The sequence below is a fragment of the Rhinolophus sinicus genome, linkage group LG12 (genome assembly GCF_036562045.2).
Source record: "Rhinolophus sinicus isolate RSC01 linkage group LG12, ASM3656204v1, whole genome shotgun sequence".
Classification (NCBI taxonomy): domain Eukaryota; kingdom Metazoa; phylum Chordata; class Mammalia; order Chiroptera; family Rhinolophidae; genus Rhinolophus; species Rhinolophus sinicus.
In genome coordinates this window covers 9,008,135-9,026,779 of record NC_133761.1, presented here as the reverse complement: position 1 = coordinate 9,026,779, position 18,645 = coordinate 9,008,135, and the positions used below count along the sequence as shown (strand labels likewise).

Sequence of the window (18,645 nt, the reverse complement as noted above, 5' to 3'; positions counted from 1 at the left end):
CTATTTTGTAACTACCAATTTGTCCTTCTTAATCTCTTCACCTTTCTCACCCAGCCCCCCAACCCCTCTCCCATCTAGTAACCATCAGTTTGCTCTCTGTGTCTATGAGTCTGTTTCTGTTTTGTTTGTTCATTTATTTTGTTCTTTAGATTCCACCTATAACTGAGATCTTGTGGTGTTTGTTTCCCTCAGTCTGCCTTATTTCACTTAGCATAATACCCTCTAGGTCCATCGTGTTGTTGCAAATAGTTAAAATTTCATTCTTTTTATGGCAGAGTAATATTCCATTGTATATATGTAAACACAATTCCTTTATCCAATCGTCTGTATGCTATCTTCTTTGTTAAGAATTACCAAAATTTTATTGAAAGCCTTCCATACACCAGGCAGTGTCCCAGACATTAGTTAATTTCATCTTCAATCAGTCCTGGAATAAAGCCATTATCATTATCCGCATTGCCGCTGCAGATGAGTTTCTATGACCTGTCCAAGGTCACACAGCTGGTAAGGGACTTCAAACAAGACTGACCTAAGGGCTATCGTCCCCTTATGTGATACTGTGCTACTTATGTGAAGCCAATTTAATCACATTCTTGCTTTAAGATTCCGGTCAAGTCCCCTCTTCTGCACTAAGAGGTAAACCCCGTTTACCTCACCTGTAAATTGGGTGTGCACACCTAGCTCGAAGGTCGCCATGGGGACCCAGGGCACTAAGGTATCTAATGCACTGTGCGTGGTGTCTGGCCCAATCTGGGTGATTGAGAGGTATGACTGGCCGGGTGCCATTCATCTAGAAACCCACACCACAGTCTCAAGGCAGGAGGGATGAAAATCCTGTGGGTTCTGAGGAACGATGGGATTTAATTATCAGAATCAACTTCCTGGCATCAAAGCACGATTTACCCTTTTTCCTGAGGGTCAAAGGTATCATTCAAGGGTAAAGATATTAGGAACCATCCTTCTTGCTGGAACATATTTTATCTCCTCTTCAAAGAGCAATCTCGGGGCAAAAGAGTAATCACAGCTGCACCTGCCACCGCCATGGAGACAGAATGTGGCAGGTGTAACTGCTCTGGATGAGACGCTTATTTTCCCCCAGCGGGCAAGAGAAAGGCTGCAGTCAGGGGAGATAAATGGACCGAGGCTGTTTAGTCATGTCAGCAAAGAGGACATCCTTGCAGCACCTCCATCAATCAGGCCTTCGAATTGAAGGTCCTCTGCTCTCACTTTTGAGTGACTTGCAGCCCTTTTGTGTCACCAGCGAGGGACACAAAAGTGTGATGCAGCTTGCAGTGGGGCCTGGCCCCCAATGAAGAATAGATGTATTTGCTTCTTTGTTCCTTCGCGGCAGCTGGAAATGAAGGAAATCTGGAGTTTTCCCTAAGAAGAGCTCCCTGGCTTGCATTTTCACACTTTTGCGTGTTTGGTCAAGTGTGGATGACGCTGTTATAATACTTACGGCCTCTCACGAGGAAAGGATATGATCCACACTGGGAGAAAATGATGCATGCTGCTTGGACCAGACATCATGGTGGTGAGAAGTACGGGGTGGGCTCTGAAGCCACGCCTGTGGGATTCATATCTTGGCTCAACGGCAAACCACTCTCTGTCTCAGTTTCCCCAAACTGTAACACGAGGGCGATTGTGCCTACATCATAAAGGTATGGCAAATATTTCAAATAGTTACATAAAATGTGTGATGTAGCGTGATAAAGCACAGTAACGAACAAAACTGGATTCAGAATCCTTCAGCATTTACAGGAGTGTGCAAGCGTAAGAGGGCTGTTCCTTCATTTCAGTTCAGCCAACATTTATTTACCAAGAGCCTCCTGTGTGTCGGGGTACTAGGTTAGTCTCTGAGGACATAAATATGATGGGGACCCGGTCCTCGTGAGGAGTTCATGGTGAATCTATGACCAGTGTGCCCGGAGGAAACCAGAGACCAGATAATTTAAGGGACTCACCTGTGATCCCAGAGCTAATAATTTCCAGAATCCTTAACCAGGCCTCCAGATATTACATCCAGAGGTTTTTCCACGGGCTGGAACCTCTTGTAAGAAAAGAGCAGGGCCAGTTACATCATTCTGATCCAAGGCCCTGCTAGAGCTGAGCTATACGGCGAGCAGACCAGAGTGGATTATTGAGTAGAACTAACCAAATCAAAGCTAACCGAAGGACTGCCTATGATCGCGCTGGAGAATGGAGTCATTGTTTGCCAGGGGTGGGCTTCTCATCTGCTGGCTTGGAGAGCTATTCTACTTCCAAGCTCGGCAAACAGGTCAATCTGTTGATCCGAGAGATGAGGCTCTGGTGATGCCAGCCACCCCCTGGGTACTTGGGCCCATTATCATATGCACTTGACCTTCACTCACTAATGTCCCTGGGTCTCAGCCCAGGAGTGACTCAGCAAGGGTGAGGCTTTGTTCCTCCTGCAGGGAGGGGCTGGTTTTCTCAGGGTAGATCTTCTTGCTGCATCCCTTTGCCAAGCCAGGTATATGAAGTCACGGCTTTCAGGCATTCAGACCCAATTTAAACTTCACTGGCACTTTGGGGAGAAGACAGCAGCTCACTGAATTTGTTTCCTTAGAACTAGGATGAGAACCGCTTGTGTTTGCTTCTGTGGATTTACTTTTTTTCCCCTAAATTTTGTTACAAAGATGTTTGAACCTACATTGTGAAAAGTTGAAAGCACTCATACACCAATCACCAATATTCTACCATAATCACCTTATAATAACTTACTTGCATTATCACATATTTACCAATTGGTCTATTCGTCGATCTATCCACTGATCAATCTATTTTATTTTTCTTATGAAATTAAAGGTAAGTTGCAGACATAAGAAACCTTTCCCCTTAATACTATTATCTAGAGTTCAATATTTGTTTACCTTTTTTCTTTTCAACATACAATAAAATGTACAGATCTTAGGTGTATCACTGATGATTTTGACAAATAACATGATTACGCGATGCAAACCTCTTACGATACATAGAACATTACTGGGACCCCACAAAGTGCTCTCAAGTCTGTCAATCCCTGTCCCCGCCCCCATCCTTTACGAGAAGCACCCACTCTTTTTTATGTTTGTTTGTTGTTATTTTTTTTGCCATATATGTTAGTTTGTCCTAGTCTAGAGCTTCATGTAAATTAAAACATACATATGTTTTCTCCTATATAAGGTTCTTTCACTCAGGATAATGTCTTGAGGTTCAATTCCTATGTATTTAAGTAGAGCCATGAGGATTGCTGTGAGGGTTAAAGGAAATATGATAGTGAAAATGATTAATTACAGTGCCTGGGACATAGTGGGCCTGCCATAGATGTGAACTCCTGCTACTGTTGTTATCAATTATTTTTATTATCATTTTCATTTCATCATTTCTGCTTGTGTTGGCTGTGGTATGGGCCCAGTCACCAAAGCAAGGCTTTAGCTCAATGTCTTCATCTGGAAAGTTGACCTCAGAGATTATTCTGGATCTTAATGTTCTGTGGCCCGGAGCTCCGTGGGGTTGTTTTCTAGAGATACCTGTTTCTAGATTTACTTTCTCAACTAGATCGTAAGCTTTTCAGGGGCAGCACCCATGGTACTTGCTACATCTTTTTGTCCATTCTAGTGTTTTGTAACATGCTAAACATGTAAGAGAGAATCAACATATGCATTCAATGCCAGGTCAAAATCAAGGCTCCACTGCACAGGAGCTACCTGCTCAGGAAATGGCAAAGAGGCCCCTGACATGTTAGTTAGTGATGGGGTAGTTACCCTGCTCAAGTTCGTACCACTGGCTTGGGTGGCCAGCATCTTGGTTTGAATTCTGGTTCTGCTGTGAATGTATCTTTAGTGGGATGGCTTACACAGGGCTTATGTTTGATTGGTGTCACAACTCTCAGACATGGTACTCGCCCCTTTACAGATGAGGAGACTGCAACTCATGCAGGTAGCCAAGAAGTGATAGAACTTGAATTTGAATCCAGGTCTGTCTGACTTAGAAATTCCATGCTCTATTTGTGGACTGTGGTCTTTCTGACTTTGTTTAGGTACATATGGAGGTAAGAAGTAAAGGTCAAAGAGTTGCAGAGTTAATGAAGTTGCTGGTATGAACAATGAGCAAGATGAAGGGTAAATGGCTCTCACATGCACGCCCGGTGCAATGGACACGTGTCTCAATATGACACTGAGCATTATTATTTTGTTTTAATCCTAAGGCCTCCCTGTGATGTAGATGGGCAAAGAATTCTGTTGCCACTTAACAGGTAAGGAAACTGAGGGTCGGGAGGGTGACTTACACACGGTCACAAAGCCGATAGCATGACAGGTGGTTAGTGGAGTTGAGGAATGCCTCCATGCCCCTCAGGGCATTTGAAAACAGGTCTCATGATTTTAAAATAAGGATTTTCTAGTGTGTGCACTTACATGTTGGAGGAAAGATATGTGAATACGCTCTCTGTAGGCAAATACATGTGAAATAAGAATAGGGTTACTCCTTAATATTTCAAATGAGGTTGTATAAACATATTCAAAATATATTTATCAAGCGGTTTCTATGTGCCAGGCACTGAGCCTGTTGACCCTGCACTTTCAGCGGATCTGACATAGGAACTCTACCCATTAGCGATGCTGTGACATCACACACCCTTCTTAGGAGCTACTCAAAAGGCTGACCGTTTTACTTCCTTTATTCTGTCAGCTCGAGGCCTGAGTTATTTCATTAAGTGAGTGTTCTGCCTTGGCCTTCGCCCCAGCAACAGCTGCAAGGTGCCGACTGAAGCAGGTGAGTGGAAGGTGGCTTAAATTTAGCATCACAGAAATCTGTTCCCATGGACTCCTGGGGACCACTCAGCATCCTCGGGACAGGGTGGTCACCTGCTCAGCCATTGGTCCCAGGAGAGAGAGACCTTTCAAGGATTTGCAAGGGCAGCGCGGTTTTCCTTTAGCCATCATCTGTCTCATTCAATAGCATGTCTTAAGCCTTTGTTTAGAAGACAACATAGTGAACAATAGGCTGACGAGGGAAGGAGCCACAGTGAGTAGAAGGGAAGGGAATGTACAGTCTACTACATTTCCATAGAGTCCCATGGCCGTGCTTTAGGGAAAGACATTTTTTATCCCCGTTTTACTGGGCGGTAGGTGACTAGGGTGACCAACTCGTGCTGACTTGTCTGTGAATTTCCCTGGTTTACACTGACAGTCTCACATCTGTGAGATGTCTTGGTCCTGACACACTGGGGCAGCTGAGGTGGATCTGAGATTCTACCTCTCCTGCAAAGGGCACGTTCGTGAGCTTTGCACTCTCCTGCCTCTCCTCCAGGATGTCATCGGGTCGGACAACCATGTTGTAATTTGGGATGTTATACCCACTATATTGATGGGGAAATGGAGGCCCAGAGAGATGAATGACTTGCCAGGGACGGGTCGTGGCAGAGGCAGTTTGGAATCCAGCTCTCTTTGGCCCCGAGGCTCTTCTACTCTCCTAAAAGACCTGTCGCAAGGTGACGATTGACAGGCATGTCATTTGGGAATCCCTTCTCCTAATTGGTGATCTTTTCATTTTGTTGATTGGTTCCTTCACTGTGCAGAAGCTTTTTAGTTTGATGAAGTACCACTTGTTTATTTTTGTTGTTGTTCCCCTAGATTGAGGGAATATATCCCAAAAGATATTTCCAAGACTGATGTCAAATGTTTTCTTCTCGGACATTTGTGATTTCAGGTCTTACATTTACGTCTTTAACCCATTTTGAGTTTATTTTAGTACATGGTGTAAGAAAATGGTCCAGTGTCATTTTTTTTTTGCACGTATCTGTCAGTTTCCCCAATACAACTTCTTGAAGAGACTGTCATTTCTCCATTGTATATTCTTGCCTCCTTTGTAGTAGATTAATTGACCCTATAAACGAGGGTTCATAGCCTGAAACTAATATAATATTGTATGCCAACTATACTTAAATAAGAAGAAAAAATACAGACTGACAGGTGTGAAGAAGAGGCAGCAGCTCCTCTGGGAGCTTTTGCATCTGCTCTCGAGAGCCCCAGGGGAACTCCATTTGGAGCCCTTTAACTTTTTCTTCCAAAAGTCCTCTATGGCTTTCTGACCCTTGGCAGGAGGCCCAGCAGAGGGGAAGGGGTGCAGTGAAGGACGCAGGTTAGGACAGCTGGATTCCAGGGGTGCTGTGAGGACCAACAGTGGGGCGGTCATTGTCATCAGGTGCCCAGCAGAGAGGCTGGGCCTGGGGTCAAGGCCTTGTAAGGGAGGGCCAGCTCTGAGAGGGCGGGCGACAGTGACGAGGAGGGGCGGGAAAGGCAGGGCTGGACCTCTTCTCGTGCAGCAGCCCATATGTCCCAGGGAAGGGCCCTCCTACACATGAGTCTGATTTGACCTGGCAGCCCAGACCAGCTGGCAGGAGCGGCACACACTGGGAGTGTCCTTTGTCCAAAGAATGTCCTTCACAACCATGTCTGCTCTGCTTCTTTTCCTTCCAGTGCATTTAAACATATTGCTTTGGAAATGGGTTGCTAATGCTGTGTTTATTCATCCTCTCATCCCCTGTGCACTGTGTGCCCACGGTGTACCAGGGCACTGCACAAGATGCTGGGGAGCTGGGATGCATAAAGCAGGGCTTTTTCCTTCCAGGAGTGATGCTGCATCAGGAAGACACACATGCAAGCAACTCAAAGTACTGTGCGTTAGAACAGTGGACTGGGGAGTTTCTCCTACCTGAGCTCCCATCCTGGCTCTGTGACCTTTGTCAGCTTATTTAATCTCTGAGATTCAGTCTCCTCATCATTCAGTACAAGGGGGTTAATAATGCCACCTTACACTTGCTGTGGGGATGCAGTGTGGTGATTCGTGTCCAAAGCTAAGTCCAATGCCTGTGACATAGTAATTGCTCAATTAATAGTAGCTTTTTTTCCTCTCTCTCTCTCTTTTTTTTTTTCTAGTTCTACCACTTACACCAGTCCTGTAAGTTTGGGTACGTCAGTGGATCTTTCTGTGCATCAGTCCCCTTCTGTAAAATGGATGTAATGATAATAACGATCTAATAAGAATGTTGAGATAACTAAATCAGATAATACATGTAAAGTACGTAGAACAATGCCTGGCATACGATATGAATTGGATATATAATTATGACCAATACGAATGCTACCATAAGTGTGGACAAACACTAAGCTATTCTAGAAGAGAATTCTAGGAAAATGGGGGTGAAGGCTTTCCAGGGAGGGGGCGCCTGTGGAAGATCCAGGGGTGTGAAGGTACATGGCATGAGGAACGAATGGCCCAACTTGGGAGATGGGAGCCACAGCATGGGCAGAGGGGGGACAGGTGTTAGAATGAGCCAGAAGCCAGGTTTTGCCACTTACTAGCTAGCTGACCTTTAGAGAGAGTGACGTTACCTGTCCAAGCTTCCTCCTTCTCACCAGTAACAGATAACTAATGGTTTCTGCTTTTCAATGTCAGTCTCAGGATGAAATAACATAACATCTGTAACTGCTCCGCCACTGTCTGGCACAGAGAAGACCTTCAAAAAGCGATGGCTGATTATTGTGATTTTTGACTAGAGGACATGATGAGGGTGTGAGGGTCTGACGGACGGAGGTCATGCTGGGTGGGTTGACTGTGACCAGGCCAGGAGAGCACTTTATGACCCTCTAAAAAATGGGAGACTTTTCTGGAAGCAGTGGAGAGTGCAGTACCCACGACTCCCCCAGGCCCTCTCTCGTGCTGTGCCAGCTCCGCCTCTCCCTGTACCCAGCTTCTGAGCCCCCCACATCCCTCAGTTTCGTCAGAGTCTAAATTTACTCTCATCACAGTTATTTACACTGTGTCTCATCAGCTTGTGAGCAGAACTCTTGGAGGCCCAAACTGGGAGGGAGGCAGGGAGGGGAGAAAAGAAAGAAAACTTGAGGCAGTTGGGCCGCCCAGTGTTGACTGTGAGTTGCGGGTATTGGCCAGTCCCCCTGAAATAGCTCCTGAAGGCAGAGTTGGCTCTTGGGTCTTTGAACGTTAAAATTAGAGTGAACCAAGATTAAATGCTCCCGAGAAACTGACCAGCCTAACATTTTTTTTCCCTCCCTCTCTCTTTTTATAACTATGACCACAGTAGTAATTCAATTGGAAACATATTCTGTCCCTGATTGCTCCAACACTGGCACTAGATCACTCGCAGGGCTTGATATTTTTATTAAATGCACACTGCCGTTATTTTCTGCTGGGGCTAAAAATACATCTGACTGAGCAGCTACATACAGCTCAGCTGGGGCCCCCTCCCTGTTGTCTCGGGGGCCGGGACAGGCAAGACCAACAGATTGATGGGCCTCCCAATCAATGTTGGCAGCTCCTTGTTTCCAAGGGAAACTGCCCTAGATACTACTGTAACTGCGCCCATAATGATGGAGTTCCAGTCTGAGAGGACCAATAATGGGAGCCTATACTCCTGTCCTCATTTAGGACCCATCTTTTCCATTTCCAGCTACCACACATCACCATTGCAAAACACTTGATATACTTCCAAGCCCCCTGGCCTTTGCAGATGCTGTTCCCTGGCCTAGAATGCTGTTCCTCCCTGTCGCTCTGTGAGTGTGTGGTTGTCTCTTAGTCTCAGCTCAAGCACCATCCCATTTTCTGACCCTGTGCTCTGACTGAGATGCTCCTTAATGGACACTCCCCCTCCCCCACGCTCCTCGTGTTTTCTCCTGTCAGAACTCATCTCTTGCATTATGGTGACTGGCTCTAGGTCTGTCTGCCCACGAGACCTTGGATTTCTTGAGGGCAAGGATTGTCAATTATTGGTGACTATCCCTCAAGCACCTAGTACAGTGCTGAGCCCAATAGGGCTGGGACTGCGGTGAGGCATCTAGGGCACGACATTTAAGGGGGCACTGCCTTCCGATGTTGACCCTGCGCTTGAACGATTTTGAGATTGAGTATTTCCTTAAAATTCACATAGGCTCCTAACTTGTGCCATCCTAGTCCCGGCCCGGATTAACAAATGATTCTTGAGTGAAGGCAAGTCAATCCCCTTTTCCTTTTGGAACTTCTCTCTGTTGGTTTTTATGACAGCACACTTGACTGGTTTTCCTCCTACTAGTTCCTTCTCTGCTTTCTTCTGGGGTTCTTCTTTCTCCATTTGCTCCTGAAATGTTGCTAATGAGATGCTGCTTCTCTGTGCTCCCAAAGTATTGTCAATACCCCACTCATCTGTTCACTCAATCACTCGTTCATTTACTCAGACAGTGTTTGTGGAGTGCTTACTGGGCGCCAGGCACTGTTCTCACTGTTTCTAGTAGGGCAGAGAGAAAATCAGAGACTGATCTGCCTTTGTGGGACTTACATTCTAATGGGATATACAGCGGTTAGAATAAAAGATTTATAATAAACTTGTAGTTGTTACGTTGTTCTATAATTATTGAGAGCAAGGGCTTTGCTTTATTCAATTTTGTATTCTCAGCTATCACAGTGCCTAGTAACAAATTATGTGCTCAACTCGTGGATAAATGGATGATCACTTGAATGAAGGAAGGAATAAAGACTTGGTTTAAGTGTAAATCTTCTATAGAAGCTTCCCTGAATTCCTCAGGAAAAATCTGATTCACTCATTCATTCATTCATTCAACGAATATTTACTGAGTACCTCTTCTGTGCCTGGAAATGGTTGAAGCATCTTATGAACATCGATTGTGATGACTCCGCAGTTTATTACACTTATTTATTTGCCTGTTTCCAGCACTCCTCCAGGGCAGAGACCTCACCGAATTCGTCTGTGGGTCCCGTGACCTAACACACCACCTGGAATATTGTAGGTGCTCAATAGAAGTTACTTGAATGAGAAATACATTTTTAATAATTTACAAAGGTATGAAATAACCACAGCACACTGTGGAGGGTGGGTAGTTATTTCTCTGAAAATTCCTGGTTTAATGGTTTATTTATCTTAAAGTTCAATGAAATGCAGAAAACACCTAGATTTGGAAGGGGTCTTCATCCTTACTCTAAATTCCTTCCTACAACTTCCCACTTTCTGTGACTTTAGAACATCACCCCCCCATACACCCCCAGAATTACAAGGATTTTATAGGGAAACACTAAAGGCAGCAGATTCTAAGTAGTTCTGCTAAAAACAAACAAACAAAAAACAAACAAACAAACAAACAAAAAAGCATGTTGCTGCAGAGATTGTGTTTCTACTCAATCAAACCATTGTTGAAGCATTTCAGTCACTTACCCAATTCCTGAGGATATGCTATGATGGAGTGGGTGTCAAGTGGGGGTGGAAGAGAAGACAGGGCAGTGAGCTTTACTTAGGGGCTCACCATCAAATGGAGACCAAACACCACACAGAGCAAGAACTTAATAAAAGCAAAGAGACTCTTACGTAAACTTTTATTCTGAAAGGCATCCAAGATCCATTATTTAGACATCAAGAGGGAAGAAATCCCCGAGGACTTGAATAATTAGTAGAAGGGTTCATAAACAAGATGGGACTTGAGCTGGTCCTTGCGGGACCACAGGGTAGGTGAGGAGGAGGGAAAAACCTCTGAAGTGAGCAGGGACTCAGGCCCTTCTTTCTAGCCTCCAGCTCTGTGCACTGGTTTATTTGCTCATTAAACCCACTGATGAGAAGCACAGACCTCTGAATTCTTGAGTAGATCAGAAGCTGGGGTCTGGGTCCAGTATCCGGTATTGGTTGGGGGCAGAGACCCAGATTTCTCGTGGCCACAGTGACGTAGTCGCATGTGTGACAGCCATCCAGGTTCTGTGTGGCCAGGTGGCCTGTGAGAACTTTCTCCATCTTCCCTCTGCCTCTGAGTTATATCGAAGGGGCGTCTCTTGTAGGAGGGGAAGAGAAACACCGCTTCTCTCTTGGAGACCAGGAAGAGACTCAACCTTCACCATCCTTTTCTACCTCACAGTCAGCTGATTTCTGCCCTTCGAGTCCTTGGATCTCAGAGCGTGTGAGAGAAGCTGTGAGAGTGAGTCCTTTGCAATGGAGAGGGCGTAGAAACCGCCTAATTCTCTGAGTGGTCTTGGAGGTAAGATGCTCTGACTTCTATCGCTAGACTAGGCAATCTGGCTTATAAAGAAAAGCTTTATTATAACACAGTATGTATATGCATGTGTGTGGTTGTGTGTGTGTGTTGATGGTCATTAGTTGTCTTCTTCTAAAACTGATAAAAAAAAGAAGGGGTGGGGAGATAGCCAACATGGTAAACCTCAAGTAAGTTAGCGTGATTTATCAGTTTTTAACAATTTCTAACAAGATGTATTTTTTTTTATTGTGGTGAAAGATGTATAACAAAGTTTACCATTTAAACCATTTTTAAGTGTGCAGTTCAAATATTATTGTGCAATCGTTTTCAGAACTGCTTTTATCTTCCCCATTAGACAATCACTCTTTATTCTTGTGTACCCTCAGGCCCTGGCAAGCATTTACTTTCTGTCTCTATGAATTTGACTAGTCTGGGTACCTTATATAAGTGGACCCATGCAGTATTTGTGCTTATTTCACTTAGCATCATGTCTTCAAGGTTCCTCCATATCATAGCATGTGTCAGAATTTCCTTCCTTTTTAAAGCTGAATAATAGTCCATTGTTTGTTTATAGCACATTTTCTTTATTAACAGATACTTGGGCTGCTTTTATCTTATGATTATCACAAATAACGCTGCTATGAACATGGGTGTACACATACTCGTATCTGTTAGAGTCCTTCCCACTGCTTTTGGGTACATAACGGGAGTGGAATTGCTGGATTCTGTGATAATTCTGTTTTTAATTTTTTAAGGACTCCCCATACCGTTTCCCACAGTAGCTGCATAATGTAACACTCCCATCTGCAATGCACAGGGGTCTAATTTCTCCACATCCTCACCGACACTTCTTTTCTTTTCTGTTTGCTTGTTTGTTTTGTTTTGTATAATATCCATGCTAATGGGTGTGAAGTGATGTTTCATTGCGGTTGTGATTTGCATTCCTTAATGATTAGTGATGCTGAATATCATTTCACTTTTTTTTTAAATGTGTCTGTTTTTACCTTTGATCTAAAACTAAACTCTTCTTTTGAACCACTAAGCTCATTTGTGCTGAAAAGCAATTCATTTAAATTCAGTATTGTTCAGTGCAACTGCAAAGGCGTTTATGGAACACTTACTCTGTGCAAAAGACGGCATTCTGCTCTCCACTAGGACTCCATGGCTGCTCTTTTGGGAGCAATAACATAATGAGGGAGACCCAAGATATATACTGTGCAAACAAAGCAGCCTAGGAGAACTGCTACGAGAGAGGATGGCCAAATTACTGTATAAGTGAGGCAGAAATTATTGTTGGAATATGTAGATCAGCTCTTAGAAGACTTATCCATCGTTCATTTATTCATTATGTAAACAGGTATCAGATACCTATTTTGTTTCAGGCAGTATGCCAGATATAGGAGATGTACAACAGTGTTGTCCCTAGTCCCACCCTGCTCCTTTATAATGACCAACTTTCTCTTTTATCGCAACGCCATCGCCAGAGAGCTTAAGACCCCTGGAAATGGTCCCCTGCTCTCCCACCTTACCTTACCTCTATCCTAAGGTTTTCTACCGCATTCCACTTTATACTTCCCTACCCGTTCTTCATTGCCCTGGTCTAGAACATCTGCCTTAATCTTTTACCTCTGGATTCACACTCATTCTTTGGAACTAACACTGATGTTGTCCCTCTGGCCTTGGTGCTGTCATGGTAACCCTCCTTGGCTCTGATTGGCATTCACCCCTTTATGGGTAACTGCCTGGTCTGCTCCAGCATCCAGGGAATGGAGACGTCCCCAAAGCTGGATGCCCCTTGGCCTCCAGAGAAGAGAATTTGACAGTTCCTACCTCTAAGTGGACCACAGCGTGGTGTGGAAGTGATATGTTAACATGTCAACACACAGTGCAGTATGCAAAGTACTGAAATGGAAGGGGCGTTTGCAGAGCAATTTGGGAACATAGGGAATGGTCAGAGTTCTTACTAAGAGAACCTTTAAGCTGAGTTTTGAGGTAGGAGATACACTTTGAGCTAGCTGTAATGTTTAGTGCTAATGACAATATATTATAATGTTCAGAAGATGATACTCTATTCCTGGAATAATTCCTACTTTTTATAGTTACAGAGTCATGAAGCCAGACATACTTTCTGACCCCAAATCAAGACCCACTCATTGAGTGTTATTTTGGGCCAGTCTTTGATGACTTTTTCTAATAGGGACAAGAAGTATGAGCCTATGACCTATATTTAGGCATGTGCTCTAACATGGGGCTGTCCTTGAAGAGCAGAACGTTCAGTGTCACCTGGGGAAGGACTGATGTCAGGAGGACGTCCTCTAAAGATGCTGTGTACAGTTTGGAAATTTCACATCAAAATAGAAAGGTTTTCCATACTGTTTCCACACGGATTCCCATTGGTTGACTGGAAGGTGCAGAGAAAACACTGTGAGCTAAAAAGTACCACTTCAAGTATTTGCATGTGGGTTGCAGTATAAGATGTCCTATATTTAATGCAAAAACTGAATGAAACATTAGCCTGTGTGTCTGACTCATTTAGAAAGTGAACTCTGCAGATCGGCCACATGCCAGGAAACACCCGTGCCTTTCTGTACCCCTTCAGGAGGGTACTTCAGCGCTTGCCATCACCTTCGGATCACTGCTTGGCACACTTCAGTGGGGGTAGAAAAAGCCATTTCATGAGTGTGAATGAACACCATCCCAGGAATGAGAAAATCCACATTCCAGGTCCTGCTCCCTCATTGGTTGGCAGCAGTGCAACCATTGACAAGTTCTCCAGGTAGACGTTAAGAATGAGTTGCATTGCCTTTCTCTAACTTTGTCACCAGGACATAGAAATTGAGCTAGGACAGCAAGAAGCAGACTGCCATAAACAGGCTTTTGATGTCACAAAAAATTAAACCCCTGCAGTGTACAGTTATGGGTACTCAAATGCCACAAAAATATTAACGAAAGGAGCAAAAGTATTAACTCTGATTTATAACATTCCCTCAAATCGCATTCCCAAAATCTCACAAGAACATTGAGGAATTAGCGTCTGTAAAGCTGATTCATTCATTCATTATCTTCATAACAAGAACTTATTGAGGGGATGAAATGTTCATTGTGAATTCAAGTCTATTAATAGATCATATGTTTTGATCAATTGCGGTGGGTTAGGTACTTTGTAAACAGTTGGCATTCGCCATCTAATTTAATCCTTACCACCAACCTCATGAGGTAGGTACTATTATTATCCCATTTTGCAATGGAGGAAATTGAGGTTTGGCGAGGTTAAATAACTTGCCCCAAATCTCACGCTTGTTAAACAGCAGACTTAAATACCGGTCTGTCTCATGTCACAGTTGCAGCTCTCCGGCCCTGTGTACTGAACTCCTTGCACGTACGGAACCCTGAAGCATAGGTTGGTACCTATATTCCCAAGGAATATTGATGTGAAGAGGGTCTTTTCATTCAATATCTAACCAATGAATATTTCCCCCTTTGAGATCCATAATGAGGCATCTTTCTTCCTAAAAATAGCCTTTATCTATCACTCCTCAGGTCAAAGCTTATTTTGTTGTGTCCTTTTGCCTTTAGAATAAAATTCTGGCTCCATCACATGGCATTTGAAGTTCTTCTAAGTCTTTTCGCAGAGTGACTGTTGTGTCCCCACCCACCTGGGCCGGACAGGTGCAGTCATTGCCTGTGAAACACCCCTCTCCTCCTGCTGCCCTACTTACTCAAGAAGGTTTCTGCTTACCTTCCCCATCGATCTAGAATATGTGCATTTGGAGGTGCCCATCTGCAAAGTCCCTTTCACTGTCCTCCTTTGCGTAGCCCTCTCTCGGTGTGTCAAATCATGCATTCAAATGCCCTCTGTATTCATTCATTTGTGCGTTCATTTCCACATTCACTCAGTAAGTATCCAGCATCTACTGGGTGCCAGGCTTTCATGCTAAGTGTGTCGTGGTAAAACAGATTACATTCCTGCCTTCGCTATTTTTTTTATTGTGATTTATCTTTCTAAAGCAATAGCAGTCTTTTTTAATTGTAGACATACATTTTTCCCAGCTTCCAGAATTGGGTCTTTGTGCCTGCAACACTTGCGTGTAGTAAGCAAGTGGTCAGTAAATGTTTTTGTATGAATTTCTGAATCACATTGCCCGTCTACCTTATTCATTCATATAGTACCTGGGAGATTCAAAACATGCATAAATCATTGGTAAGAATTTTATGACCACAAAAATATCACTTGTGAGGAAATTAACAAGGTTTCAAAAGGTGTTTTTTCCTCATTATCTTCACCACACTGCAAGCATAGCACCCAGAAATATATTACGTGAACCTAATAATGAGACACTATTTCTGGTGCCTTCACTGATCTCGAGATGAAAAGAGCAGAAGCGAGGCAGCTTGGTGTAACCATTTCCTTCATCTCTCCATGGAAAACGTGTAAGATGTTTCTGGGTCAGAAGTCCAGGTGGATTTTGCAAAACTTTGGAGGAAGAACTCCTTCATTGTGGGAGTTGCAGCCTCAAAGTTGACTTGAGGTACAGTTCAGTCTAACGCGTGGCCATCTGTAGTAGCACTTGTAGCCCTGCTCATGGGATTGATAACTTAGCCATTGATAAAATACGGGCTCTTTGCTAATGGTCTCCCCTGAAGGAAATGGTCTGGTTGCGGTTGCCCTAAAGGTGTGTGTCCTGAGTAGAATTTCTAGGAGATGGTAGCAGAAGCAACACACACACACGCGCGCGCGCACACACACACACACACACACACACACACTTCCATGAATGAGTGAATTGGGAGGAATGTTTGTACTAAGTACTCAGTAAATATCACAACCTTGGTTTGATACTTCCTAAGCGTACAAGTACCTGAAAGACTCTGAGAAGTCCATTTATGAAGAAGCCCCGCTGACTTTGTTCCCCTAAATTGTCGGGCGAACTTTACGGTAGCATCTCCCACTCCCATCCTAGTTAACGGGCTTCTCCCCATCATGCTGCTGCTTCATTCAGTCACTTACTACACTTGTACTTCCTGACCCTGCGCCAGTCACTGAGGTGTGGGTCACAGTCCCTGTCTTCTGGAACTTGTGGTCTGTCGGGAGGTAATGAGGAAGTCGTGGGTACATGAGACTGAGATGAGCCCTCTGATGGAGGCACAGGCGGGAGGGCAGTCACTCTGAGCCAAATTCTTCAGGAGTGGAAATTGACCAGGCCAATGGTTGAGAAAAGGAGATTCCAGGTCGCAGGAGGCAGGTAGAGCCATCCAATCAGGATAAATGTTACAGGGTTTGCACAGGGCAGATTCCTGTGTACGAGAGGGAGGTGCCACGAAGAAGGAAGACAAGAGCATGGAGTCTTTACTTCTAATCTGGTTTTATCTCTTGATTTTCCAGAACTGACCCTAAGACGGGGCCTGGCACTCCTGGTTTGGCTTCTCATCACGTCTTCTCAGCAGCAGCAGGAACGGCACGTTGAGATGATTCAGAATATGGGAAACCAGATTCCAGAGCTGTAGGAGTTGGTCGAACAGGAGGCTGCTGTAGAGGCCTCTGGAAACTCCTCAAAGAATGATGCATGCTCTTGATAACGCAGTTTTCCTTCTATCAGTGATTTGTGACATAACAAAGAAGTTGATGCTTTTATTCCGACAACACACGGTTCTTTCTCAGATGTAGGCATTAAGTGCATCATGACTCTGCTTGGAAATTGTTGTGTAAAATGGTTTCCATGTCTTGAATTGACAGGCGGTGAAATTGTACCCTAGGTTCTTTTTCCCTTTTTAGATCCAGGCTGCGTAACAGAACTTCTTGCAAATAATTTATTCCCCCTCAGCTATGTATGGATGTATGTATATATATGTATGTACATATATGTGTATGTATGTATCTGTAAGATTACAAGTGATTATAAGTGAAATAATTTTTTTTTTTTTAAATCAAGTCCAGGGAAAAAGGAAACACCATAGCAAAATGATCTGGAAAAAAACAACAAAACAAAAATCTCTACAAGTTATTTTTCCCCTCGTTTACAAAATGATGGGGTTGGACTCGTTGGTCACCGAAGTCCCTACTAGTATTAATATAATGTTCTTGGGTTCTCTGAGAGTTGCAGATGATTGAGGGCAGCAGATGTGAAGTATAATTGCCTCAGTAGGGTGCTTGTCTCTCACTGACACTTTGGGAAATGGTGGGCATATATTTTATTCGTTGTTATGACTAGAAAATGTAAGCAATAATTATGGGAACATCCATAGAATTTCCCCTGTGGTGTAAAATACAGATAAGACTCTTACAATATTATTCCTTGGTAACTGGTATTCGTGATAACTGGAGTTCTCTGTGGGGCTCGCTGACTTGGGGACGATGCTCCTTGTCATCTGGTTATGCTTGCCTGGGGGTTACCCAGGCCTGGGGTTGGTTCCAACAATCCATTCATTCATCCATCTGACAAATATTTATAGACCACCAGCCACGTGCTGAGCAGTACTCTAGGGGCCAGGGACACAAGGATGAGTAAGAGCGTACGTCCAGAGGGGAACGCACATAGGAGATATGCATCGGGTACCCAGAATGTGCTTGGCTCTTGACAAACAGAGACAACTAAGAATGAGGAAAATGAGAACCAATGCATGTGCTTAAGTTCTAAGGTGACTAACCCATGGTATCGATATGCCGAAGCTCCACAGATGAGATGGCATCTATTTGAAGAGTAAGGGATGACCACGTAGCTGAGAAGACGGCCCATTCTAGGCAGACTGAACAGCACCCCTGGAAGTCCAGGGCCAGGAAGGACAAGGTATAATCAGCAAGTTGCTGTGACGGCCTCCGTGTGGCTGTAGATACAACGTGGAGACTTGAGTGAGCCTCATATGCCAATGTCAGAAATCCGGAGAGAGACAGAGGAAGACTGTGGCCAGGGAGTGACTGCCTCAATAGCTCATCTGCAATACAGGGATAACAGCAGCAATAGTATGGAATTGTCACGACCCTCTCACCATCAACCAAAAAGAATAATAGCAAAGATTAATTAAAGGCTGCCTATCCATCAGGTGCTGCTTTAAACACTGGACATGTTTTATCTCATTTCAGAGTTCTAAGAATGCTATGAAGTAAGTAGTCTTACTGTCCCCAGGTGACAGATGAGGAAATGGAGGCACAGAGAAATCGAGCAGATGGCCATCCCAGAAGAATGGAGTAGAAGAGTCAGGAACTGAAGCCAGAATCCTACCCTCTGTAATAGTTGGTTCATTACATTTTAAATTTACAAACAAAAAATGAACAGTGAAACACATGTGGAGAAGTGCACAAATCATAAATATACATGCTAATACGCTATCACAGGGGTAGTCACACCATGACCCACAGGCCAATTCCAGCCTGCCACCTGTTTTTGTGAACAAGGTTTTATTAGAATATAGCAATACCCATCATTAGGAATTGTCGATAGCTGCTTATGTGCTTCAGGGACAGAGGACAGTAGTTGAGACAGAGAGAATGGCCCCCAAAGCCTGAAATACTTCCTGTATGGCCCTTTCCAGAAAAACTTTGCTAATCCCGGTGTTACTTGTTACTACATTGTAAGCACAGGTCAACTAGAACACAACCGGTGCCCACAAGTTCCTCACACAC

At 44.0% G+C, this 18,645-nt stretch overlaps 1 long non-coding RNA gene across 1 annotated transcript; it reads left to right on the top strand.

Moving 5' to 3' along the window:
• The first annotated feature begins 3,447 nt into the window (after positions 1 to 3,447).
• Positions 3,448 to 17,316, top strand: LOC109443407 (uncharacterized). Its single transcript, XR_012490631.1, has 4 exons — positions 3,448 to 4,255; positions 4,690 to 4,773; positions 10,911 to 11,030; positions 16,411 to 17,316. It is a non-coding gene; the product is annotated as an uncharacterized LOC109443407 (long non-coding RNA).
• The last annotated feature ends 1,329 nt before the right edge of the window (positions 17,317 to 18,645 follow it).